The following is a 26,288-nucleotide window of genomic DNA, read 5'->3' on the forward strand; positions in this document are numbered from 1 at the left end:
CTCCAGTGCACTTGTTTTACAGTGATTCAGGGACTGAGCCCGAGAGCAGCACAAGCTCTGTTTAATTTCATTTCCTGAAGGCACAGACTGAAGCAATATTAGAAACAGACTGCACTGGCCTGTAGAGAACTCACAGTATTTGGATTTTTTTTTTTTCCCCACTGCTTGCCAAAGCCTCTGACATCAACTTTACCCCAACAGGGAGCCAGAGGAAGGAGAGGGAGGTGCAATGGCAGATGGCAACCCACAAGGAGGCGAGAATTGCATACTGCACTTTGGCACTCTGTGACAAGGACAACTTTACAGTAACCTAGTTTGCTTACAAATTGAATGAGGATTATTTGCTATTTCCCCCCCACCCATGTTCGGTCAGATCACTGCAAGACAGGCAAAAAAATATCTAATTAATTAATTGACTTAGCTCTGACAAGATGTATTTCTAATACTGGGAGGACATAACAGAACTGATTTTAATATAGTTAAGCCAGACATTGTGTAATTTCAGGCTTTGATATGGTTTCAATGTGTAGATGAGCTGGGGGACGAATTTGCTTACCCAGTAAAGCAGCAATGAGTTGCTCTATTACCTGGCCTGAATGCCCCAGAAATCTGCAGAAATTCAACAGAGGTTTTGCTGTGCTTTCTGCTTGTCTTTGCCTTCAAACAAAAGCATGTTCAATGGAGACAGACAACAGGTAAGGGAAAAGGAATTTTTACTTTCTTGGTAAGAAAAATTTTCTGAAAAATGGTTTTCCTGTCTACTTCTAGCCATTAAAATTAACTTGCTATCTAAATGGATCTTGTCTAAATTAATTGTGCTGTCTCTGTGCAGTGTTTCCCCAAGGAATGCACTGAAATACTGTTATGTCTTTGCCTGTTCTTGGCTGATTGAGATATTAATTAATTATATGAATAAGCCTAGGAAAATAAAAGTAGGTTTCTCTCTTAATCATGTGAGTAATGGGCCTAATGCCTTATACATAGAGTTTGGCAGTAGTGACTTTGCTGTGTGACCTTGTTCACTACTCCACAGTGCCCTTGTTGGGTGGGGCAGATGCAAAGAAGAAAGTGAGTTGTGCAGGGAGAGGAGACCCATCAATACTGTTGGGCACCACAGCTGGCTCCCAGCAAGTGATGTACAGGAATGGACTCTGATGGACACAGGTTCCCTCTCAGCTCCCAGCCACAGGGTTGTCACGTAGCTCAAAATTTTTGTCATGCAGCCCTGTTCTGGGATTTATTCAGCTTGGTTTTGCACGGGTCAGTCAGACTGGGCTAGGTGCACTAATGCTGCTTTCTTGCTCTGTGCTCTGGGCCCACTCTTTAGAATCACAGAGTTGCAGGATCATGTAGGCTGGAAAAGACCTCCAAGATCATCGAGTCCAACCATTAACGCGGCACCACTCTGTTCACCACTAAACCATGTCCCTAAGTGATACACCTACACTTTTTTTGAACACTTCCAGGGACTGGAGACTCCAGGGCTTTCCTGAGCATTCTGTTCCAGGGCTTGACAACCCTTTCAGTGAAGCAATTTTTCAGTGAAGTAATAGTCTAAATCTAAACCTTCTCTGGCACAGCTTGAGGCCACTTTCTCCTGTCCCATCGCTTGTTATTTGTGAGAGTTGGTGATTGTTCAGGGACACCTTCCCTGTCCTGCCTGACGTAGCTGTGTCCTGTGCATGTTGGAGTCTGGCAGAAAGCCTTTGGGCAAGCAGGGAGCCTCAGAATGAGATGTTACTTTTTCTGAAACTCCTGAAAAAACAGAACCCCTTTCCTGATCTAGCAAATGGAAATGTAAATGCTCTGCAGGGTGAACATATTCTTTATGATTGAAGTGGACATGACAACTTTGTTTTCTCCTTGGTTGGTTGTTGTTTGCTCATTTCATGAGGCTCCTCCAGGATTTTTAGCTACAAGGAAGAATTTTCTTTCTGACATTTCCCATGGTGTGGAAAGAAAACCCATGAATCATATAACTTAACTTGGCTCAAAGCTGAGGGGAAGGTAAATGTACATTTTCTCTGCCACTAACTTACTTAGAACATTATATATCTGCATATACAATCATAAATATTTAGTTGGAACAAGAAACAAGTACTTAGTGTTGTTTAAGAATGCTAAAATTGCAGATTTGAGTTGCAGTAGCTATTTTATGCTGCTCACCAGTAAATGCTTTACGCTCCTTCAATATGCCTGTCTCCAGTATGCCTATTAAAAAAATAAAAAAGATTTAAACATTTGAAAAACAGAACTTACTTTGTAATTTAGCTTTGACCTATAATATTTACATTTCAAAATGCAGACTTGATTTGAAAATAACCATATTCCAGGAACGTAGGTGTTACAATTTCATCTATACTAGGTCCAAAACTTTCTCTCTGTATGCTCTGTGAACTTGTGTAATTCATATTCAGATGACTATACTGAGAAGGGTTCAAGTGTTTGCTTCCCAGAACATGAGGAATTCTTTCAGACATGGTTGTGATTTACCAAGTCCCTTGGTTTCCTGTCACAGAACTGGTGGAGCCCTGAGCCTGAGGGAGAGAAGTGGGATTGTCTGTGACACCTGAACATCTCAGAAACATTCAGGCTCTGCTGTTGGCTCCTCTGAATTAAATGCAGAGCAGTTCATTCACTTCAGTGCTGTGTAAGTATCACCTTGCTTTGCACAGTCATTTTGCTTGAAATGATGAATAATGCCTGGGTAGTGTAAATTCCCTGGGGGCCATAGCAGATGCTATAAACTCTGCCAGTGGTATTGAGGCATTTGGGAAATTCTTTTCTTTCCATACTTTACACTGTAAGAACTTCAACACTTGATTGCAAAGGAGTTTGCCTTGAGGGATGGCAGATTCCAGAAGACACACAAATAAAATAGAAGTTTTATAAGTTTTATTAAAGAAGTTTTAATAAAGAAGTTTTAATAGACTGAAGAGATTGATGGACAGGAAGGAAATTCTCCTGTCTGTAGTCTATACAAGATAAAAACAGATTCAAATCAGCATTAGCATTCAGTATCAGTTTTTTATATGCCCTCTATTGACTGTGTCAGGGAGATCCTTCTTTTGAACCAGACACCCCACACCCCATAAGCAGCACTTATTTTTGTGAAGAGCATAACCATATTCAAGCCCTGATGACCCTGCAACTTTGCCTAGGAGTGCTGTAATTAGAGCTTGTGTCTCTTTACCTTGAGCTTCAAATCTGCTTAGCAAACCTGGAGGCTTGGCTCTAAAACCAGCATTTGCACTAAGATGCTGTGCTAGCTACACTCTTGGATTTGTCAAAACAATCCAACCAACTCTCATAGGAAACCAGAAACAAGAAGGAAAAATTTGGCCAAATTCCTATATCCAAATATTTTTACAGCATGAGAAATTGAACTAATAATGCTTCTGTCTGGTTAACAGCTGTCAAAGGATGAAAAATAAGCTACTGGGAATGTAGTCAATCACTCACTCCTTTTAATGTGGTGTGAAATCCATAAAGGCATTTATACTGAATCTTAATGTGTTTTACAGAAAAATCACTGGTAGCTGTGTTGAAGAGATGCCAATTTTTAACAAGCAGCGTCTGGTGCTTTCTGGGCCACTCTACGCATGTGCATTCTGTAGAGAACGACGAGCTTGCACTCTGTTTGCTTCTGGGAATGCATATTTAGTAACATTCCCTCTCTTCCCCCTCTGCTTGAGGTGGGTCACCAGGACATAAGCTTCATTCACAAGAAGACATCCGAGCTTCCTCCGGTTGCTCTCTGACGGTGACTGCAGTTTTCACACACGTGTAGCACGGTGGCTGCTCTCCTGCAAAGCACACGGGCTGCATCCCACAGCCGCGGTGGCACACGGGGACATAGCCACGACAAGTCCTACTGGTTTCACAAGCCTGTTATTCTGAGGCAACAAAGCAAGTGAATCGCCGTTCTCAGGGCCGTGGCCCTCCCCTGTGGGCTGTGTTCTTTAACCAGCAGGCAATGCTGACACTGCCTTGCATGACACAATGGGATATTAATGTGTGTGGAGAGCTCGGTGTTGAAGCACACACAGAGCAGCCTGTACATAGCCAGAGGTGGCAGCTCTTCAAATCAGGATGGCTATTTTTGTGACCGATAGCACTGGGGAATGAAGAACTCGGTGGCTGTGCACAGAGAATGCGTGGCTCAGGTTGTTGAAGGATTTGTGTTTCCCTCTGGCCCTGCTCTTCACTGGGGTTTATGGGATGGATACAGCTGGATACAGCTGCATACAGCTGTGGTGGTCACGGTCTGAGGCATCTTCCTCATTCTGCCCCAGAGGAGGTATACTGTATCAGGTGGTGCTAATGCTAATAAAGGCCCCTTTGGTCACCCTCCTTCTCTGGCTCAGCAGACCAATGGCAGGGTTTAGGCTGGTGACTTCTGGGTGGCTGCAGGGATGATCATCCTGCCCAAAGCACGAAAGGACAGCCAGTCCCAAGGCTTTCTGCCGTTGTTTCAGGTGAAAGCACATTGTGAAATGTAACTCGTAACATTCCCTTGTTTATATCTCCACCACCAGTTCATCCAAATCCCAAAATCAGGCTGGCCATTAAAGACTAGCCTTGATGGCAGTTTTACACTACGTAGGTCTGCAGTCCTGGGGACCTGAGTACGTGACAGCTCATTTCCCATAAACTCACAACCACTTGAACCTTGCTGCCCTTTTTTTGTGACATAGACTCATTTCATGGTCTGGGGATCACCTGTTATGATCAATCCAGGCAAAGTTTTTAATTGATATTATAGAGAGACAGGAACAGAAACAAAAACGATCCCATCTATTAACTGGCATATAACTGCCATGCATGGGAATGGTAAAATAATAGAAAAATACAGAACAGAGTCTTGCTGTTTTCTTTTCTGTTTGTTACCTTTACCTAGTGATCTCTAGAGATGAACAACTTCTATTCCTCAAATCAAACATTTACTCAGTTTCATAATGTATCTTTCACATGTAAGTTAAGGCTCTTGTCCACACTTTCTCATAGCTCCACAGTACAAATTATAAAAATCAAGGCAGTAGAGATCCTTAGAGGTGGGATTGCACTCAGAATATCTTCCTGGTGTCTTGTCACATTGAACTCTCCTTTCCAAACTGGGATGTGCACAGGCATAGTCATAACAGGTCAGTCCAAAATAGAAAGAAAGTGCCTCAGGATGGCTCTAGGGCGAACATTGGTGTCATGGTTCCTGTCCAGCCTGATGCCATCAGTACAATAAAAACTGTGGTTGCAGCTGAGTTCCTTCCAGACATTAGTTCAAAGTGCAAAAACCATCCAGCAGAACCAGGATCTGTGGAGGAAATGACCAGGGCTGAATAAGAATGGTGGTTATCTCCTTTAAAAAAAAAAAAAAAAAAGATTACCTGTAAGTAAATACACACGATACAGCTGCCTGCAGCCTGCTAGGCCAAGGAAGAAATTAGGAGCATTTAACTTCCAGTCCCTTAGCTCTCAGAAAGGTATCTCATTAATCTCATTTTCCAAATGATTTCTGAATTTATGTACTTAGTAACATGCAACTACTACTACTAAATACATCATACCAAACCAACGCTCATGCTTTCTTTGCTCTATTTATTCATTTTCCTCTTTTAACAGATCATCTCCCAGCCTACAGAAATTGCATCTTATGGTAACATCACATATTAGTGATGTACAAAACTTTCCTAATATGCCCCCGCATCCCAGTGTGCTGCTCTTTTATTCAACTAAACATATTATGGCCTTGTGCTTCTCTCTTGCACTCATGACAGAAAGAAGACATAATTTTTTCATTAAGATCATACCTCATAAAATATTATTTTTCCTACTGGTCAACAAGTTCCCTGAATTTCCACTGAATTCAATAGTGGTGGGGGTTGCTTATGAAACTAAGCCTGAATTCTCAGCTAAGTGAAGCATTTGGGATTTATTTCAGTCCCACTGAAATCAGTGGGACATAAATATAATTTTAAACAAACATTTGAGTGCTTTGCCAAATGCAGTTAGAATGCTGAACATAGGTCTCAACAAGAAACTGTTTTCTATTTCTTACCGTGATAACATATTTTGACACACTGTTATGGTAGCAAGTCAGCCATATCATCTTTAACACATTACAACCAAGAGAGAAGTCAGCCTGCTGTACTAAAATTCATGAATAAGAATCATCTTTGAGTGGTATTTCTGAAAATCAGCAACACCCATTTTTATATGAAAAGTACAGTGCGTCTATTTCCCAAGAAGTCTTTCACTTGTATGTCTCCAAGAAAGCTCTGGCCAGGAGTTGGGCAGCCAGTGAAGAGGCCAGGTGCACAGACTTCAGACAGATGTTTTGCCCACGTGTGGAGCAGACAGCATTACATGTGAGATGCCCATTAGGTGCCCAAGTGTGTGAGCATTCCCGAGGAGTACAGGAGCTCACTGAGGCACCACAAGATCTCCTGAAGACTGCTGTGGCTTTGTCCAGAAGGTTTGCAGAGCCACAGCTATCTTCCCCCAAATAGATCCTTTTGGTGTTTGCTTTTTATTATTTTTAGTGTACGGTTTCACTTTTACATACCTTGGCTCTTGTTATGCATTGCATCGTTACAGCTACAAGACTGAATATTTCCTTGTTGTTCTTGCAGCTACTTTTGTCTCTCTAATTTTTGGAATTTATCTGAATTGTTCCTTAGAGTGTTTGTGGTAATAAATCTTTGTCTGGTTGATAGTTACTCCCCTCGAATTCAGATACTAAAGCAGCAGCTGTTCTAGAAGTGACTGAATGTAGTGTTGTGATCGTTATGTGTGTGTGGAATTCATAGAAGTGTAGAATGGTTTGGGTTGGAGGAGCCTCAAAGATCATACAGTTCCAACCCCTCTGCCATGGACAGGGACGTCTTCCACCAGACCAGGTTGCTCAGAGCCCCATCCAACCTGGCCTTGGACACTGCCAGGGATGGGGCACCTACAACTTCTCTGGGAAACCTGTTCCAGTGCCTCACCACCCTCACAGTAAAGAATTTCTTCCTAATATCCAATCTAAATCTACCCTCTGCCAGTTTAAAGCCAATTCCCCTTGTCCTATCACTATTTGTCCTACTGCTTGTTATTTGGCAGATGAGACCAACTCTCACCTGGCTACAGCCTCCTTTCAGGTAGTTGTGGACAGTCATAAGGTCCCCTCTGAGCCTCCTTTTCTCCAGGCTAAACAGTCCCAGTTCCCTCAGCTAATCGGCATAGGATTGTGCTTCAGACCCTTCGCCAGCTTCGTTGCTCTTCCCTGGACACGCTCCAGCACCTCATTTCTTTCGTCTCTGCTTTCGTCACCTCCCTCTTTCCCCACGCCGCCTCCGGGGGTCCCCGGGGACCAGGGCTGGGCGGGCAGGGGCAGGAGAAGGGGCAGGAGAAGGGGCAGGCAAGGGGCTCACTGAGCCGACGCTTTGCCCTTGTTACCAGGAGAGGGAGCAGGTCCCTGCGCATCCCCCCGGGCTTTTGTTCCACCTCTTGACAGACTCGCAAAGCTCCACCGCGAGTTCTTAACTGCGGGGTCGGAGGAGTGTTCCGCTCCAGACTTTCTCACACAGGCACACAAGCGGCTTTTAAGCAGTTTTCCATGGCTGTACAGCTTTGCACCTGTGAGTCATTAGACACAGTCCTGCCACCCTCACTCATAATCACGAGCTTCACAAAGAATTTCCCTGGAACCTGGGTATTTCCTTGGAAAAAAAAAAAAAAAAAGGAGAATTCTTGGAATTAAAGAAGACAGGAGTAGGCTGTCCAGGGCATGCGAAGGAGAAGTGTTACACATCTTTAATTTCAGCAAGTGGAAGGTGATGTACTCAATTCAGGAATGAAAGAGGAAGAGAGAATTAGGAATGCATTTGTAAGACCGTGGAAAAACAGCACCCTGTAAGAGGGAATAAATAAGATTTTTCAATAAAATTATGAAGACATCTGGGTTCAAATAATGCAGCAATAAATACCTGTGCTGCTTTCTGCAGTAGCAATGCTATGTTGTACAACTCCAGCTGAACACAGCTTTACACATTGCACTGTATATTATTTTCCTTTTGGATGTGAGGGTTAAAAGGTTTTCTTTTCCAGATTCTATCTCAAATAAAATTGCACAGAAGACATGTCTCTGAAAGGGAAGCTGTTATGGCTGGAAGTGCTCCCACATCTGCAGGCAGGCCTGTGGTCATTCTGGTCAAGTAATGCTTCATCACACACTGCAAAATAATATTGTGAGAGACACTAAGGACCATTTGAACTTAGACAACTTCATGGGCCTATGACATTTCATGCATTCATTGTTACCTGCCTGGGGGGGTAAGTTGTCTCTGTGTTGCCTATGTGCCATGTAAAAGCCTGTGTTTACATGGTTACCGTTTCTTTTAGACTCGTAATCAGTTAAATAAGCTGGAAGATGCTAGTGTTGTCATGCATCTTTTATATCTTGTGACAGAGACAATTTCATCTGCAAGCACAGACTATGACTAGGAGTCAAGAGGAGGCAGCTCCACTCCTACCTTTTGTGCTCCTGGGAAACCCATGCCAACACCAAGATACCGCAGGAGCAGCTCCAGCACTGTTACATGGCCACCCTCACTCCGGAGTGTTGCATTCTCTAAAAACCAGCTGTTTTCCACAGAAAGCCATGAAGTGGAACCACCTGACGACCCAGGCCACCTCAGACAAGTTAGACAGCACACAGGGGCATGCAAACAGAGAAGCCTCCACCTCTCTGCCATGGTTTTCTATCCATATATTGCCATTTTTTTCACAGCTCTTTGGGTATGCCTCTGTATATGGACTTGCATCTTCAGAAACCTTCACTGTGCAAGATCTGCCAAACCTAGGGACTGTGAGGATGTCTGCACAGCTTTTTGCAGGGTGACATGCTCTGAGCTGAATGAAGATAATATTGTAGGTGCCACGCCTGTAGAAATAAAAGGAACCTCAAGAAATGCCATGAGTCAATCCCAGTGCTTAGAAACCAGAGATAAACAAAAAGCAAAGTGACTGCTACTGAAATAGATGCTCGTGTAATGATTATTTAAGGAAAGGCTTTGGATTTTCTTCTTCACAGACTTAAAACTGGTACAGAGTTTAAGTGGTGGGCGTCACCCTGCCATTTCTGCCTGCATCTGCATCCTGTGTCCATCTGTCTGACTTCCCAGTTTCACAGAAAGCCGTGCCTAGGGATGAGAGAAGAAGACCCCTCTTGAGTGCCGGCTGCACTTCCCCAGCAAACTGGAGACAAAGTTCCCCATGCCAATGCCCAGCTCCTCAGTGCAGTGCCCTTTTCCTCTGTGGAAGACAGGATGGCAAGGGCAGGGGCTGCAAACATCTTTCCTAAAATCAGCAATTGGCTTCATTTCCAGGTTTAGTGCTACTGTTGGAAAGGAAGATCAAAGCTGGGTATTAAAGAAGTGTCAGCAAGCGAATGGGTTAAATGGTGCCCTAAGTCTGTGAATGCAGTGGGTGAGAGCAGAACCTGTTTATAAACTGCAGTGACTGTGCTGCCTGGAGATGACTTCATGCCTGAAGAACTCCTGTAACCTTTTTCAATCGATGCTTTTCTTTTTCTCTCACATAAATGTAACATAAGGACATACACTGCATTACATGAATGTCAGAGATAACTGCCCAGCTATTGTGCTTCCTTTTATTTCTCTTTTCCCTCAAAAGTGAGGCCTTCTCTTTTTTTGCATGTAAACAAAATTGGGATTTGATGACAAAAATCTAATCATCCATCAAGTCTTTCTTTACCAGTAAGATTTTCAGAAGAGATGATAAGCAGACATACAAGTGCAGCTTTTTGCTATGGTGATCACAGAGGAGTATAATGAAGATTAATCATCACTTTATCAAACTAAATCCATTTTTTTAAGCACCCCAATTAAATAACAGCTTAGATTCTGCAGAAGTGGCTGAGCCAAAGATGTGCCATTGTAATGTGCTGGCATCTTCTCTTCCCTGAAAGGTCCTGCCTTCTCCTTGCTCACCCATGCCCGTGCCTGCCTGGCTCTGCTGCATCACATTACAGCTGCTCCAGGCCCTGTGCCCCTCCAGCCTCTCTACTGTCTTTATTCCACACCCTGGGCATCCTTCTGCCATGTTCCCACATCCCAGCAGAGCCTTGCTGCAGCCAGGGCGTCCAGCATCTAACCCCTCTAAAGAGTCTCACAAACCCAAATATATATCAATGCTATCAGCTAAAAATCTACCCTGGTTTAAGAAGATGGATTGATTCCGCAGCTCTGAACTTCAAGGCCATAAAGTCTTTCTGCACCAGTAAGACTGAACAACATTCACATGTAGGTTGGTGGAGTTCAGATACCTTTTTTCTGGAGGTCTCTGTTTGCCCATCACTAAAGGAGCAGAAAGACTCTTGTTTGCCCTTTGCTGGTATCCCTCCCCAGGCATCTGCTGTGACCCTGCCAGGGCAGGGGTCCAGTGGGAAGCCTGAGTGGCTCTTCCTGTGCTCTTCCCACAAAAGCCCATGGGATACCCTCCTGAAATAAATATCTTTCTGCTGTTGGTGGGATAGTTCAGTCTGCTTGGTGCTGCTTTGCTCTGAAATAATTTCTCCAGCAAGACCTCAGCCTGGAAGTATTTGGAGATTTGCCTGACTGAGAACTGACTAAAAAAAATGCAGATTTTGGCCCTATTTTTTTACATCTAATAAAAATAAAAATACATTTAATTAATTCATATTTCTCTCTCTGGTCATGTGCTACAATAGAACACTTGAAAATAAAAAAGCATAAGGTGCTCTGAGGGATTTCTAGGCCTCCTGACATGGCCATTTTCAAGATAATATTAGGAGACAATAGAAAGCATAATCATTAACTACCTGGTGGTGATGTCAGACCTTCTGTTCTCTTGGGTTAATGTATTATTCAATCAGCACAAATGGAGGTCTTCAATATGCCCTTTTACTGGGATTAAACTCTGGTTACATTTTGACATCCATAAAGACTTCAAACAAATCCAGTGATCTATATGCATAATATGTTAATTGTGATAAACTGAAATTGAAAAAGATGCTGATAATTATATGTAGTGAAAATGGCTAATGCTGATCACCTGATAGTTATTAATTATTAGTTATTTTATTAGCTTCATTGCTGTTATTTAGTGAAATTGTGCAATGCTAATAACAAAACTCCTGGCTTAAATCTTACCTATGCCTTATCTTAAGATACACAGAGAAAGTGAAAATGAAATGTATAGTGTTTTACATTGCAAATGTAGCACAGCTGGCTGGCATTTTCGGTATGATATATGTGCAGATACAGCACAAACCAGCCAAAATCAGCAAAAAGCCCGGAGTTGCACACACTGCAGACAAACAATGAACCATCACTTTATGCTGTGACTCCAAGGCCCCTGAAAATTACTCCTTTTTATCCTACAGTTTCCTTTCTTTATTCCACCCTTTCTTAAAATATGTTCTATTAAATGGGCACTGATTTCTATTAGCAGCGCTCCAGAAAGCAATAGAAAAGCTACACCCTGTGCAAGTTCGCTTTGTTTTACTGCTATTTTAATTTATATCAAAATATGGGTCATGCCTGACCACCAAAATATGGTGCTGGAGGTATGCAGCCAGCAAGCCTGCCCAGAGCTCCCTCGTTACTGACCTGCTGGACCCCCACCACAGGCTGAGAAAGCCACACACTCCAGTCTGTCTTTGCTACTTTGGCTAATTGTGGTGTAGATAGTTGTCAACAGGACTGAAAGAAAGAGCATCAATGCATTTTCCTGGGTTAGTGATGTAGAGGCAGATAACAAGTTGTGGTCCCTTTTGACAAGGATCAGAGGTGAAGCAGTGACCCGGAGTCTAAAGGTAATGCACCCTATTACCAGCCCACATCTGACCGCTGCCTTGCAAGCCAGGGGAAAGCAGATGTCTTATTAGCTGCCATTAGCTGCTTAAGTGGCTTTTGTCATCACGTCAACTTTGAAATAACACACACTGGGCAGGGACACACACACACACACGCACACACAGCAATGGCCAAATGAACTGCCAGGCAGTTTAAACACAGCAAGGAAAGACACCAGTGTTTAGAAAGACCAAAAATGCATAGAGATTTTTTTTTCAGCTCTGTGGACAATGAAGGGGTAAGACTTGCACTCAGTTATTACAAATTACTGTGATACTTAGCAATGCATGGTGCTGCCACTAACGGTGAACTAAAGCGAGCAAGCTGCAGAAAAATTAGGGGCAATGCTCAACACCCACAAATTTTTAAGTTATATAGTTAGTCTAAAGCCTATCTCACAAACAACCTATCCTCTCTCCCAAAATCTAATTTAATTGATACTTTAGAAATGTGGATGTCCCTACAGATGTCTCACTTGGCTGCTTAAAAAATACTCTTCACATCACTGAAAATCACTCTTTTAAACCAAGGGAATAATTTACTGGGGCTGAGATACCTTTCTCTTCTGTCAATAAGAAGAAAGGCAGGTGAAGCAGAAGCTGGCGCTGAGCTCTCCTGGTGCCATGTGTATTCCAAAGCTGAAGAGACACACCCGGCTCACCAGGGCACAACAAGGGCTGGCGGTTCCATTACAGGAGTGGACAAGCTGGAGGATGAGAACAACCACAGCATGAGCTGTGCTTCAGCAACAGGGTCTGGCCATGGTGGTCAGAGCCAGGTCTGTTTGACAGCAAGTCAGGGCACTTGACCAGACAGGGCAAGTGGAGAGCCTGGCTTGGAGTCCAGCTGGGGAGATCTGGGCACCTGGTCTGGCCTTTGCCAAATTCTTTCACTTACAGAAGATGCTGTGTTCATGCTGTTGTGTATGATGCTGAGGTTCACAGTTGTTGGGACAGTTGTTCTTCTGGCTCCAGAGAGGGAGTGGCTATGTGTGCTCTGGGAGGAAAAACTATTAGCAAGGAAGGAAATTAATGATGGAGTCTATTACCACAGGCCTAGGCCCTAGGGTACATTACCATGTCCCACAGCCGTAGGGACGAGGAGGAGGAGAAGATCCAGCAGGCAGGAATTGTGCAGCAAGATTGATTTATTTAATTATTTTACAAACTCTTTTATAGACTTTTTTCTTCATAGTCCAATTGGAAAAAGGATCAGCCACCCCTTGGGGTGACTGGCTAAAATCCTAAAACATCCATTGTCAAAATATTTTTCTACTGTACCATAAACAAGACTTTTCAAGGTTGCAGGTGGCTTGGTTGTTTACAGAACTCTGCTGCCTCTTCTGTGAGAGAGAAAAGTCTCTCACGGGCTTAGAAAACAGCAAGAAAATCCTTGCTAGCAGCATTTTTGTATCTACAGGAGTCATTCTGGGATCAGACTTAACGCTGCTGTCCCCTGGTAGAAGTGCAAGGCAGGAGGCAGAGCAGCCCAGTGTTGACATCAGATTGGGAGGCCCTGCCAACATGGTGAGGGCTGGGATATTATGTGAAGGCATAATGCATGAGCACGAGGACCAGTGGGGTAGAAATGGAAAATCCATCTAACAGCAAAGGGACAGTCTCCATGTTTCGGGATTAATCATGGAAATGTCTTTGAGTTCATCAGCTGTGAATGACAGAGGTGGAGTAAGTCTTGGTTTTATTAGTCACAAGGTGACAATGAGCAACTGAGGTGACCACTGAATCTATTAAGCAGGGTACTTCCTACAGAGAGCAAGGCTTATTAATGCTATCACAGAAATCTCTGGAGAGATCTCATCCCTGCTGCCTTAGACCAGTCACTCTCAGCCAGGAAAGACATGGCCAGCCTGGAGTGGAGTCAAAGGTGATGGCTGGGGGCAGTCACCCTCCTATGAGGGAATACGCTCAAGAGTAATTAGCTCAGCAGAAGACAGTAGAGCTTATATTATTGCTCTTCATAAGTAATTCAGAGGAGTTAGTAGCAGGAAGGGAAATGGGCCATTTAAGTTAAGCTAAAGAGCAGTTTTGGCACAAGAACGAGTGGTGTGAGAGGCTGTGGGGATCCCGCTGTGCCAGCAAGGAAGCTGAAGGAAGTGAGAAATACCATTAACCTTCCTGGCTGTCCTTGGCTGTGGGCTGAGTAAACCAGCCCAGCAGCAGGGGACCTGGTGGGCTTTAAAAGGGGACTTAAGAGGTTAATGACAAGTTCACTGGAAGAGAGAACTCAGTTCTGGGTAGCTAGGAGCTTTGGGCTGGGGTAATTAGTGGGTAATACAAGCTGATGTTTGCTTTTCTGATAAGATACAACTATTCTGAAATGCTCAGAAGTTTGGGGTATTGCAAAGGGTGAAACTCAGTTTGGTCTGCTGAAAAATGAGGTTATAAAGCTGAAGCAGGAGCTGCCAGTAAAAACAGAACCTTCTTGTTTGAATCTGGGTCTTCTGTGCCTGTGCCTGGTGAAGGAATGTTCAAAAGGACAGGGGAAATGCAAATGGAAAAATGAGTATATACATTGAGATCAAGGAGGAAAAGTTCTATATTCACATTTTCAAGTTTAAAGTTACTATGGCCAAAGTAAACTTCAGCTATTAGTAGCCCCAGGCATATATAGGCTTGAATTCTTTCATCTTCCTTGTCAGAAACTACCTGGACAGATTCTTTACCAGAAGAGGAAAACCTCTGTTGTGGAGTAGCACAGAGGACAACATACACTCTGCACATCTGTGTGCTCTCTACATCTATGTACACCTCCAGCCTCCAGAAAAGCCATTCCTTTTCCCTCTTATGCTGGCAAAATCAATGAAGAAGTCTTCATTAGCACCAAGTTGAGGTGTGTTTATGGTTGCAAGCTTTGTTCCTCTCCAAGCTGTGGGGATCTGAAACTGTGAAATTGTTAAGAGGTGAGCCCAGGTGTCCTGTGCCCTTTTTGATTGATATTTTAATACCTTTTGAATGTCTTCCTAGCTGCTTTTGGAGGTGTCCGAGGCAATACCTATACTTATGGAAGTGTCCTCCTGGCATGTGCCACAGAACATGCATCAAATATATTGGTTTTTTCAAGCTCTGTACCATTGCACACAAAATACCCTTCAGGATTATAAAGATTGCTTATCCAAAACCCACACAGCTCCCTCGAGCTGCCAAAAGCCTCTGTGGCACAAGGAAAGCTGTTCTCTCCACCAACAGCACAGCCTCCATGTTGCAGTGCAAAGCTGGTTTTCAAAAGTTTGGTGTTTGCTGCCGTGGAGGTGGTGCAAGACACATGCAGACAGCTTTTCTCTGTATTAATGGAGAGATTCTTCTTGCCTTTGATCCAGGAAAGTGCAGGTCCACCGACTGGATCTGCTGTTGCCTGCAATGACTGCATTATGGTTTGTTTGACTCTGTGTGGGAAGCAGAGATCCCAAGTAGCAAAAGCTACCTCAGGGAAAAAAAACCAAATCAGACACATCTTGATAACGACCCTCCACTCCCCTTGTCACATGTTCATTTTTACAACAGAAAAATCAAAAGTCAAAGAGCAAGACCGAGTGTAAAACTTTGTGGCATTAAATCAGGGAAGGCACTAACCATCCTGGCATCTCTGGCTGCCTTCTGAAAGCAAACACTTGCCCTTGCTTAACACTGCTAGCCTGAGTGTAAGATGTCAGTATTGAAGATTAGCTTGGTATGTTGGCACAGAAAATGTTCTGACATAGGAAGACAGGGTGGGAGAGTGACAGCAGGTGATCAAGGACAATCTGCCCTGGTGAATGAGCATTAAAGGCCGACGGAGAAGCGTGGACTTGGTAGGGGCGGGGGAGGAAGGGGTTTGGAGAAACACTGACTGAGGTCAAGAAGATTTTCCTTTCAAAAGGAGAGAGACAGAGGAACATTAAACAGGTAATGAGAAAGTAAATGGAGGAAAGCTACTGCACAGTACTGCTGCATGATAATCAGGAGAGGTTATACATGTATTTCCTAGCTATTCACACTGATCAGCCCAGGGACTTGGATCATGGTGATATCTGAGCAGACAACAATAAAAGGAGATTTCCCAGGTAGGCATTATCCAAAATGAACTACCTGCAGCTCCGTGGCCCTGTATACCAAATAAAGTACCCAGGAGTTCAAAGGCATACCCTGGACCCTGTCTGCCTCTGTTCCTTGGGAAGCTGAGGGAATGCATTTAAAGAGCATAACACATGAAAATCAAGGTCTATAGAGCCCTCCTTTTCATGGACAAATAACTTCCTCTGAGATCAGTAGGACCCACTCATGAGTGGTCTGAATTGAAAACCTTTAAAACAAGCGAGAGTTCTTAGTCCTTCTGTTTGCTTCAGCTAGATGTTGTTCTCCATTATTTCTGAGTTAAGAAAACATGATCTGTCATTTCAGGTCTGGAGAGAAGTGATATTTCTATTTGTTTGAAAAACTGAATCAGTTTTTTTTTTGTATTAAGAATAAAAAACCCCAAACCTTGTAAGCTATGCTTCATAATTACTAGCCTTTTGATTAGGCAGGACTAAGATACTCTTGTTAAAGCCATTGTTTGTATAAGAAACCTCCCAGTGCTTCAATGTGAAAGTAGGCTGCCCTAGAATATGTGTCTGCATCCTCTCATCTGCACCATCATAGTACAGCAGAGCCTGGCAAATCAAATTACCAGAGTGTCCTGTTTTCTCCCAAAGAGAAGAGAAATTTGTTTCCCTCTTGCCGTGGGCTTTCATGTGTTGTTCAGAAAGCTCCTGTGCACCAGCACGGTCTGGGCGAGAGCATTGTGAAGGCAGGCCAGCTGCCAGGAAAGCTGCCTCCAGCTCTGCTGCTCTCATTCCTGAGCTGCCAGCCCTGCTCTTCCAGGGGAGCAGAGCTGTCGGGGGCAGCCGCAGCCGCAGCACTCCGCTGCCCTCTTGTAATTACAGCACATCCCGCTCTCAGGCTGGTAGGAGCACCTCATTAGCGAGCGCGGCTGACGTGGCTTTTCCTGCCCGTGTCACACTGCCCTGCTTTAAACCTGCGCCTTCCTGGAGCATCGGCACCGGCTTGGCTGGATCAATCACTGCTGCTGTTAGCGGTGCAGGTGGAAGGGTGGGAAAGAGCCTGAAGCTGATCCAGAAGAAGGCCTGCATTGATAGCGCTTTTCCTGTCTATGTGATGTGGGAATTGTAAGGATGCCAGCAATTCTGCTCCTTTTCAACATCTTCTAGCAAAAGAGACTTCTGCTTTCTGTTCCAGTTGAAATGCTTCCAGTGGTTGCTCTTGGTTCCACCTGAAAAATAAGCTTTAGATCAGAGCCTTCGGGCAACTGATTTTATGGAATGTTACTGATCTCTGGAGCCATAGTTCACCAGTGGAAACCCAAGGAAGGTTCCAAGGGAATGTCATCTGGGAAAGGTGAACTTGACCTGAAAATAGATCTCAGCTTCAAATATCAAAATTAGCTGAAATGGTTTAACTTCCCACACAGATACTCTGGGATGGTCAAGAAAAAGTTATATGGGAGGCAGTAGCCAGGGCTTTCTGAATCCTCAGAACCTTCCTCAATTCTCCACCTTCTGCCTTTTAGTACACCTTTGCCCAACTCCTGCCACCTGCCCTTGCCACTAAAATGACTTCAGTCACACCAACCATGGTTCAAACTGGGAATACCTGTATTTCCACAGCACGGCCTCACATCAGGCAGTGGGTGCAGATTAGCATGAATCCAACAATGGCCTCCCATTGCCTGGAGATTGTCCAGGACTGAAAACTCCTCACAGGATAAGCTGAATACACTTCACTGTTCCTTTGCATTATTTTAACACAGAGTACCATGACCAGACTGGAGGATCTGCTTCATACACTGTACAGAGCCCCAACCCACAATATTTCTGTTCACTCTGTGGGACTGTGTCTCAAACATAAAACCAGGCTGACAATATTTCTGGTTTGTACAATTGTGCTTCAAAGGATACAAAACTATTTTTTTGCATTAGTTTAGAAAAAAAGGAATTAACCCAACCAGAAGAACGATATGTCCTGCCCTGAAGAAAGGAATCACTGATTAACTTTTAGCATATATAAACCCCTGCCAGTTTCTGATAAGAGTCACCACACTTCACACAGCAATCACTGCTGAAAATCAGAAGACCAAATTACTTTTCCATGTATAGGTAATAAGTGCATTTCAAGATGGGCAGAAAAGCCTGTTAGGACATTTCTGGTTCTGGGAATCTTCAGGCTAAGGAATTAACAGAGGCATAAAATTAAGACTGTTGGATAGGATAAAAAACTTAAGTCACTTTTACCAATATGAAATGTGATAGACTCAGCAGCCACTTTACTTGAGCCTGGTTTTAACTGGGATTGGATTCCCAATAGGTTAAAGCTGCTTTCTGTGCTCCAGTTTTATCAATTGGCTTGGAGAGTATTTTTTTCAGAATGAGAAATTTGCATTTAGATGGTCCAAGGTCAGTGCAGCTACTTCAATCTTGACATCCAGTGTAGCAGGCTGGGGCTGTGCAGGGTGGCAGCACCAAAGACTGCTCTGTGTCCTACACTATCCCTTCTCCTCACAAAGGAAGAAGTCAGTAAGGAGTTCCTTTCTAGCCTGGGACACAAATGACTGCTCAAGTGACTGCCAAGCCCTTGTCCAATAAGCCTGTATAGGGTGGCATTTCCTGTACAGGCTGGCATTTCCTCTCCTCTGCACTGAACACAGACCGGGGAGACTAGAGTGCAGCTTGTTGCAGGGACAGTATTTAAATTGTAGGTTCATTGTACAGAACAGAATGATTATCAACTGTTTTCTTTTACTGTCCTACAAGTCTCTCTGGCCAGGTGCTGAGACATTTTGTGGGCAGAACCTGAATGGATCCCTTTGCCCCCAGGGGGTGGACTGTCAGCCTTATGAAGCCAGGGGGGCAGCTTATGTATTCACAACTATGTGCACAGGTTTGCAGGATCTGGGTCTTCTTTCTTCCCCCTTTCTTTCCACTTGCTGTTTCACTGTAAGTCTTTATGTGTGGCAGGCTGCTTTTCCTTACACTGCTTAGATGAGACCCCTGAGACAAGCCTGAGTATGGGAGTGCAGTGACTTCAAGTCAGCTCTGTGCAAACACAGGGACTGTTTAGCTTTCCATGAAGTACTGGGATCTCTTGTGCTTTGTCCCAGCATTGTTGTTCACCTTCTTAGGAAGCAGTGCTCTCCTTTAATTTCTGGCTTTTACCAGGGAAACCACCGATCTAACTGGAAGCTCAACTTTATCAGATACTGATCAGAATCACATTCACTGAAGACAAGGGTCTTTTGATTAATTGCATTGGGAATTTTACCTGGAATTCAACACACATATGGTCTCTGAAGGCAAAGATTTTCAATGAGTTTTATCATGAAGTATAAACAGCCTTTGACTATAATTGTTTTACTAATTTGCAGTCATGTCTTTTCTGTACATGGACAAGATTTCCAAGTAAGGGTAGGTTATTAGGATCAAATTCTAGCAATGATTATGCTGCTGGTTACTTTCTTGATTACAGCATGTAGCCTTTTTTCTATTTCTTCATCAAAGGGATTTAGTTCTAATAGAGGCCCTTTTGTACTGAAACAGTAAATTATTCTATCATCTGTTGTTCACTTACTAATGTTGTTCATTCTCTTCAGGCATTTTTTTCTCTCTTTTGCTTGATGTCTGTACATCTCATTCTGTAATTTGCTTGCAAAGTTAGCAAACTATAGTTGTAATCTTTGAGTTGAAAAATAGAAATCCAATGTCCTGAAAGTAAAAAATGGGGGATTTTAAAGTTTATTTGATATTTAGAGCTAATAAAGTCAAGAGATTGGAGAATAATTATAGCTATTAAAATTAGGCTTTAAATTTTCTTCGAGTTAGAAGTATTACAGAGAGTTCCTTGATTTCCAATGCACGTTTGTAATGCACACCATGTGCATTAAAATGCAGCCAAATATAAGTTCCACACCCAGAGCAAAGGAAGAGGGTTCATACCTACAGGATGGACAATCACATCTTAGGAAACAGCAGCATGCAAGAAGATGTGAGAGTTCTAAGAAACAGACAAGGTAAAGGAGCTTGCAGTGCCCTGCCTTGGTGATGGGCACTGTGTATGAACTACAAACTTATAAGGAGAAGGGATTTTACCATTAAATGGGGCATTGGGACCACCTTACTGGAATAGTACAGGTCATTCTCCTGCTGGTACTTTAAAAGTGAAAATGAAGGAAACAAACAGGAGAAGTCCAAAATTGAAAAGGACAAAGATGGAGCCTGGACAAATGCTTTGAAAGCTGGAGGAAATGCCTGGCAGTGACAGATTTCGAGAACTCCATCTGCTTAGCTTAGCAAAGAGAAGACTGAGAAGTAATTTGTTATCACTGAACAGTACCTTCACAGAGAAGGAACACAAATCTGAAAGGACCTGACCTAGCTGAGAAGGCAGGAGAAGGAATGAGGCTGGCAGAACATGGGAAGCCAAAGACAGGTAAAGCCAAAATCAGGCATGCTTTTGATGTTGCATAAAACTGTTGGAAGAGCTGAGGGGCACAGTTGATTCTTCATCTCTGTGTGTCTTCAGTGTTGTCTAGAAGATAAGGTCCAGCTAAGCATCAGTAATTTTGTGCAGTACAGCCTCACCAGACAAAAGCCCTCTGTCCTAGCAGGGGTCAGACTACACAACCACGTTTCTGGTGCTAAACTTTACAAATGAAGTGCTGCTTAAAGTGGAAGTGAGTCTCATAGTTTGAGGTCTCTTTTGTAATGTCCTACTGTCTCAAGCAGCAATGACAGGAAATATTTTTTTCGTCTTCTGTGCTTTTTTTTCTTTCCCATTTCTAAAATAGTGGATAATGTCTCAAGTTTCAAGCCTTGATGTTTAGGTCTAGTGTAGTCTGAGATCCTAGGAAAAATGCATGAAGTATCAAAATGATAAAAGGATAGTTCTGCCTTGGATAAAAGGCCAAAATATTAAAAAAAAAATCATATTTGCATTAATATAGATCTATGTGTATCTCCATCTGTGGTGGGGCAGAAGAAAGACTGGAATATTTGCTTCCTGAAGTTTTAAGCTGAATATCAGCAGGTTACCACTCATGGGGAGAAGAGCTACCCCAATCTGTCTGCATGTCAGGCAATGATTTTCATCCATAAGAATAATCACAGGAATGGCGTAAACCACCACTGAAACTTATTCTCTTGCCACTCTATTCCTAGGGAACACAGTTGTTTTACAAAGTCCTAAAAAAAGTTTATGTAGAATTAGTTACCTATTACAACTGCTGTCTGAGACCATTATTTCTCAGAGAACAGTGACTATGAGATTTGTCATCAGAGAATTGCCACAACAGAGACTTGATGTGCCAGACTTGCCACTGAAGTATTCTTGGCTGCTTGAGACAGCCTGACACTCTGGTCTCAAGTGCTGGTCTCATTTGAGTCCTAGCTAACTCAAGAGCTAAGAGCTATGAAGGTATTTTCCATTTCACCCTGATGACATGGTATTGAGAGGGAATATTCCCCAGGGAGAGATGGAATCATGACTACAGTTCATGGGTGGACATTTATTGCTTTTGGTTTATTGCAGGTAGGAGTTCCCACCTACGCTCCAATCAAGCACACAGAAACTGTGGCATAGTAGGATATTCTTGTAGAAAATGCTATTGCTTTTGAGCTTCTGTGTTAAGGGATATGCTGAAAGGAGTGTTACTGGTCTATTATATGAAAAGAAGCTTGTTCTGGAGTCATCCTTGATCAGGCTGCAGATTGTGATATTGTCTATATTATGTGCATGCAGTCAGTGACTTTGCTAGTGAGCCAGGTGATTTTCCTGGGCTTCACAAGCACAAGTTGATCAGATGCCCTGCAGAACATATTTTTTTTCCCCCCTGCTTTTTCCTGTGCACATTGTTTTTAAACTAGCTCAGGAAGTGGGAAATATGCATAAAATTTCTCATTGACTTTATATGTGTGGTTTAAAATTGTGGACATGTTAATAGTCATGTGTGTTTAAAAGTTTCTTTAATCACCACCTTGAAGCTTGAGCCTCTGGATATCAGTGTTGGATTGGGCTGCTAGTAACTTTGTGAGGAGGAGTTTCCTCTGACATGTTTACTTGTGGGCACCAGAAAAAAGCTAGATCTAGCAGATAGGCATTGCATGGTACCTAACAGTAGTTTGAAAACCTGGTGCAGAGGAAAATCTCAGGTTGGGCCCTCTTTTTTTTTCTAATTAGCTTGATTTCATTTGCTTCATAAAATGTAGTCCTTATAATTTTAGTTCAGATAACTATTGCATCAGTTTGGGTGCCTTGGGGAAGTGTTTCTCAATGGCCCAGATTTATCTCAGCAGAGAGCTGGAGGTGTTTTGCAACTTGCTGAGTGAACTGCTCGTGTTTTGTGTGTGCATGAGGCTTCTGTGCAGCACAGTGAGAGTCTTGTACTGAGCATGAGGCAAAGGACAACTGCTGAGAAACATGTGGCTGAGGCCAGTTCAACAGGCAAGAGGTTTCTGGTAAAGCCTTAAATACTTGTGGGTCATTAGATATGGAAGTTGGATTTTATGGTTAGGGCCCTAATTTTGTTTTATTGCATTAGGAAAGACTAAAAAATTGTTATGAATTTTTGGACCTGTTTCGTGACATTCATAAAAATCTAAATTAAGCACATTTTAAACCTCCAAGATTCTCATTTGCAATGTTTTGCTTCATCTTCATTTTTCTAGTCATAGGGAATTCTTGCTCCAAGGTTTTCAAGAGCACCCTAGACATGTAAAGATTTTCAAAACAGATATGACTATTGCAGCTGAAAGGCAAATTGGAATGCTCTGGATGCTTGCTCTAGCTTTGATAGATTAGTAGAAGGACTGGAGAGGTTACTTCTATTAATGCTTCAGTACTTCAATAACACTCATTTCCCTGCCTGTATAATGACCTCTCAGGCTGCTATTCAAATCAAGGTCCAGAATTCTGGGAAGCTAACAGGGACATTTGCAAAACGTGCTATAGTTTACAGGCAGCATCCTTCCCCTCCCCCTCCATTTCACAAAACAGGAACCACTTCAGTACCCCTACATACCCAGTAGGAACCCAGTGAGTTCAACTCCAGACAGGTTTGAATAATTCAGTGCCACTTGCTATGTGAACATAAACTGTGGCTGTGGAAGGTCTGATCCATAAGCAGCCTTGACTGTTCCTCCTCTTCCCCTTACAAAACTGCCACATTGGGATAAACTTGCTGCATTTCATGATGAGAGTGAAAGCAGCCAGGCAGCATGAGGTGAACCTCTATGGCCAGTGGTACTTTATTAGCTTCTGCTCATCAAATACGGTTTTAAGCAAATTGCCCTCTTCTACTGCTTCCCTGGAGATACAGTAGGTATATGCAACACGCATGTGAGTGTTTTAGAAGTTGAAACCGTATTATTAGGCTTTTATTAAATTAATTTGTGGTTTGCCCATGACAAATGCATGCTTTCCTCACTTCACAGGAGACTGCTTGCAGTGTGTGCAGCCAGAGACATTGCTAACAAAAGCCAAGCCACCACCCACCAAAGAGCAGTGACAAACTTGCCAGGACATGGTCTCAGTGAATTGCAGAACAATGAATTTATTTCTCACTTGTTCACTGGAATTACGTCGGTTTTGTTGCACAATCAGCACTGACAGGGATGTTGCTGAGGTTTGAAGCTTTCTCTTCCAAACAGAGGCTGTTCTTTCCTTTCCTCCTAACACAGGAGCCAGCTTGGAGTGCATTGCCAGCTGTGCAAAGAGGGGTTGGGGACGTGCAGTCCCTCAGGCCACCTCACTGCTGGGCGTGGTAGTGGCTCCCACATGGCAGTGTCTGCTTCTCAAGCTGACCTAGTGTGGCCCAGCCTGGCTTTTCCATATGGCGTTTTTTCTATCCTGTGCAAGCTGCTGGGACACTTAAAATACCAAAAAAGGGGTTCTGAAAGGAAGAAAATATTAAGGAGAGTGCTATTTCCACAGTTAACAAACACGAGACTCTCATTATGTGTTCTGCCTTCCTCTCTGCTCCACATCCACATGCATGTAGAAAGAAAGGGAGAAAACTGGGGGGAAAGAAGCACCATTAAGACCACAAGAACCATCTGCACTCAGACGTGTTGTGCATGTGCATGCCAACTTTTTGTATGTACGTTTGGAGGAAGGATTTTAGGGAATGTGCAGCCGTGGGCAGAGAGGGCCTGAAAAGCATTTGTGATACCCAGTTTTCATTTACTGCATGCCTTTGGGTTTGTGAATGTATCTAGCCAAGACCACTACCCTCTTACCATGCTCTCTTAACAGCCAACACTGAAACAAGATTCAGATGGTGACTGAGGTTTTACTTTTTTTAAAAAATAAGATACAATTCCCTTTTCACATTGAAAGTTATCTCATTTAGGGGACAGTTGTGAAATTCTGCTTTAACATTTCTTTCCTTTTTAATTTCCAGAAAACATGTAAGTAGAGTCTGCAGGAAAAGGCCAATGCTGTCTCCCTGCTGTGGAGCATCCTAACCTACAAAGGTAGCTAACTTTTGTACCTTATGGCTTTATCATTTAAAGCAAACCTGTTTTGTTCACTGACCTTGGGTGTAAAATCCAAACCCTACTGATTTCACATAAGTGTTTACTGACAGTTCTGTGACCAAAAAAGTCAGAAAACACTACTTGTCAGTATAAAAAAAATCGAAGTAAATCACAGAAACCACAGAAAGCTAAAAGCATTACAGGCTTCAGTAGGAGACAGTCCACAAAATTTTGCCTGATATGAGCACCTTCTTCAAAATTATCCCTTTAAGGAGATAGAAAACCATTACAACTTTTTTTTCTATGACCTTGTCGTCCTTGCTGCCTATGTGAAACATGCAGGGCTAAGAAGACCTCATTACTGAGACAGCATAATGCACTAGCTGCAAAGTGAAATAATTAGTTAACTTTGGGCATTGTTCTAAGTAAAACATGTCTACCTTTGCACTGAAAATAAACAATACTTTCATCATTAAAGCAGGTTTTAGGAGAAGTGTTTCACATCATTTATGCCAATTCAGAGGAGAACTCAGATTTTTGAATCACAAATTTTCAATATCCAGCTTGAGTTATATGCATACATGTATATGATTGCTGTGCACTTCTGCAACAGTTGGACTTGATGACCTTAAAGGTCTTTTCCAACCTGCATGGTTTTATGATTCTGTAACAAAACCAATTTGAGGTGCAAGGAAGAATAAGCATTGCTTAACTGCGGCACCTCAGCATTTAGGGCTGTAATTCTGATTGTGCTTTCTTGAGGCATAGCAGCTTCCATGCAACCAGGAACGAGCATTTTGCTGGATAAGCAGGAGGTGAGTCCTTTACCTGGTCTCTTTCTTAGAAGTATGTTAATATCAAGAGAAAAATGCAAAATCTCTCTACGTTTGTTTCCACACAGTTTCAATCAAAACAACATTCATTCTTCATCACAATTACCTTGGTGAGTTTAGATGGCAGTAACTCTGTAAAAATAGAAGTCTTGTAACAGCAAATATAGGCCATAAGAAACTCAGGTGAGCATTATCTTTCTGTACATATGCTAAATCTATGAGTGGGATTTTAAAAGTACATTGATCACTTAGGAAAAAAAAATTGCTATTGATTTCCAATGGGATTTACACCTGTAAGTCATTTAGAGAGAGATTTTTAAGATGTATTTAAGTAGGTAAACATCTAACAGGATTGAGAGGAACAGGGAGGTTACAGGCTCAAGGGCTCTCTGGCAATTGCTGTGGCCAGCATCAGCTGCCCTGTTATCTATCCCAACCCTTCCCTGATGTGATGAACACCAAGTTGGGGCACCCATGTAAAAGAGACCAAGAGACCAAAGAGCAAGGGCTAAGGTAGGCAGAAGAAAGCAAGGACCTATCTAAAACACCCATGAGGTACCCACTCTATCCTCCTTGTTATACATACTGCCATCATCTTTTTGTACAGAAATGAAGGACAGTGACACAAAGGGAAAAATATTTTTTTATTATCATTACCTTTTTAGGGAAACATGATTTCCTTTGGAAGTTTTAATTTCATGTGTACATTCCTACCATCTTCAAACAGAACTCAGTTATAAGTCTCAATTTATTGTGTAAAATGGTGTTTAATTCTAGTTGAAGCATACATTTTTAAATCTACCCATAAAACTTCTTGTGCATAGAGTTAAAATTTATTTGTACCTGAACTCCAAGCTAAGGTTTAGCAGGATTTTGTCATGTGCCCTACAGAAAAAAAGAAAAATACTCTTTCCAATGATGTATTTGAATATGTGCATAAATTCTGTAACACTTAAAAATGTGAGAGAAGTACCCTTTGCAAACAGAACCTGAGTCCATTTCCTAACACAAGACTCCTAACGTATTCACTGATATCTCTTACTAAAGCTCTAGTTT

General features: G+C 42.7%; 2 long non-coding RNA genes across 2 annotated transcripts in view; one reads left to right on the forward strand and one right to left on the reverse strand.

Annotated features, from left to right (window-relative positions):
- Nucleotides 1-279: 279 nt before the first annotated feature.
- On the forward strand, nt 280-3,610 carry LOC121665149. The gene is made up of 3 exons (XR_006016252.1): nt 280-695; nt 2,519-2,650; nt 3,525-3,610. It is a non-coding gene; the product is annotated as an uncharacterized LOC121665149 (long non-coding RNA).
- LOC121665147 overlaps nt 2,941-26,288 on the reverse strand; it is a 45,804-nt gene continuing 22,456 nt past the window's right edge. Inside the window, exon 3 of the long non-coding RNA XR_006016250.1 lies at nt 2,941-5,356. This is a non-coding gene — a long non-coding RNA (uncharacterized LOC121665147). The remainder of the gene's footprint in view (nt 5,357-26,288) is intronic.

The sequence above is a fragment of the Corvus kubaryi genome, unplaced genomic scaffold (assembly GCF_017639235.1).
Source record: "Corvus kubaryi isolate FWS band 111438036 unplaced genomic scaffold, C.kubaryi_AGA036_p1.0 37312, whole genome shotgun sequence".
Taxonomy (NCBI): Eukaryota; Metazoa; Chordata; class Aves; order Passeriformes; family Corvidae; genus Corvus; species Corvus kubaryi.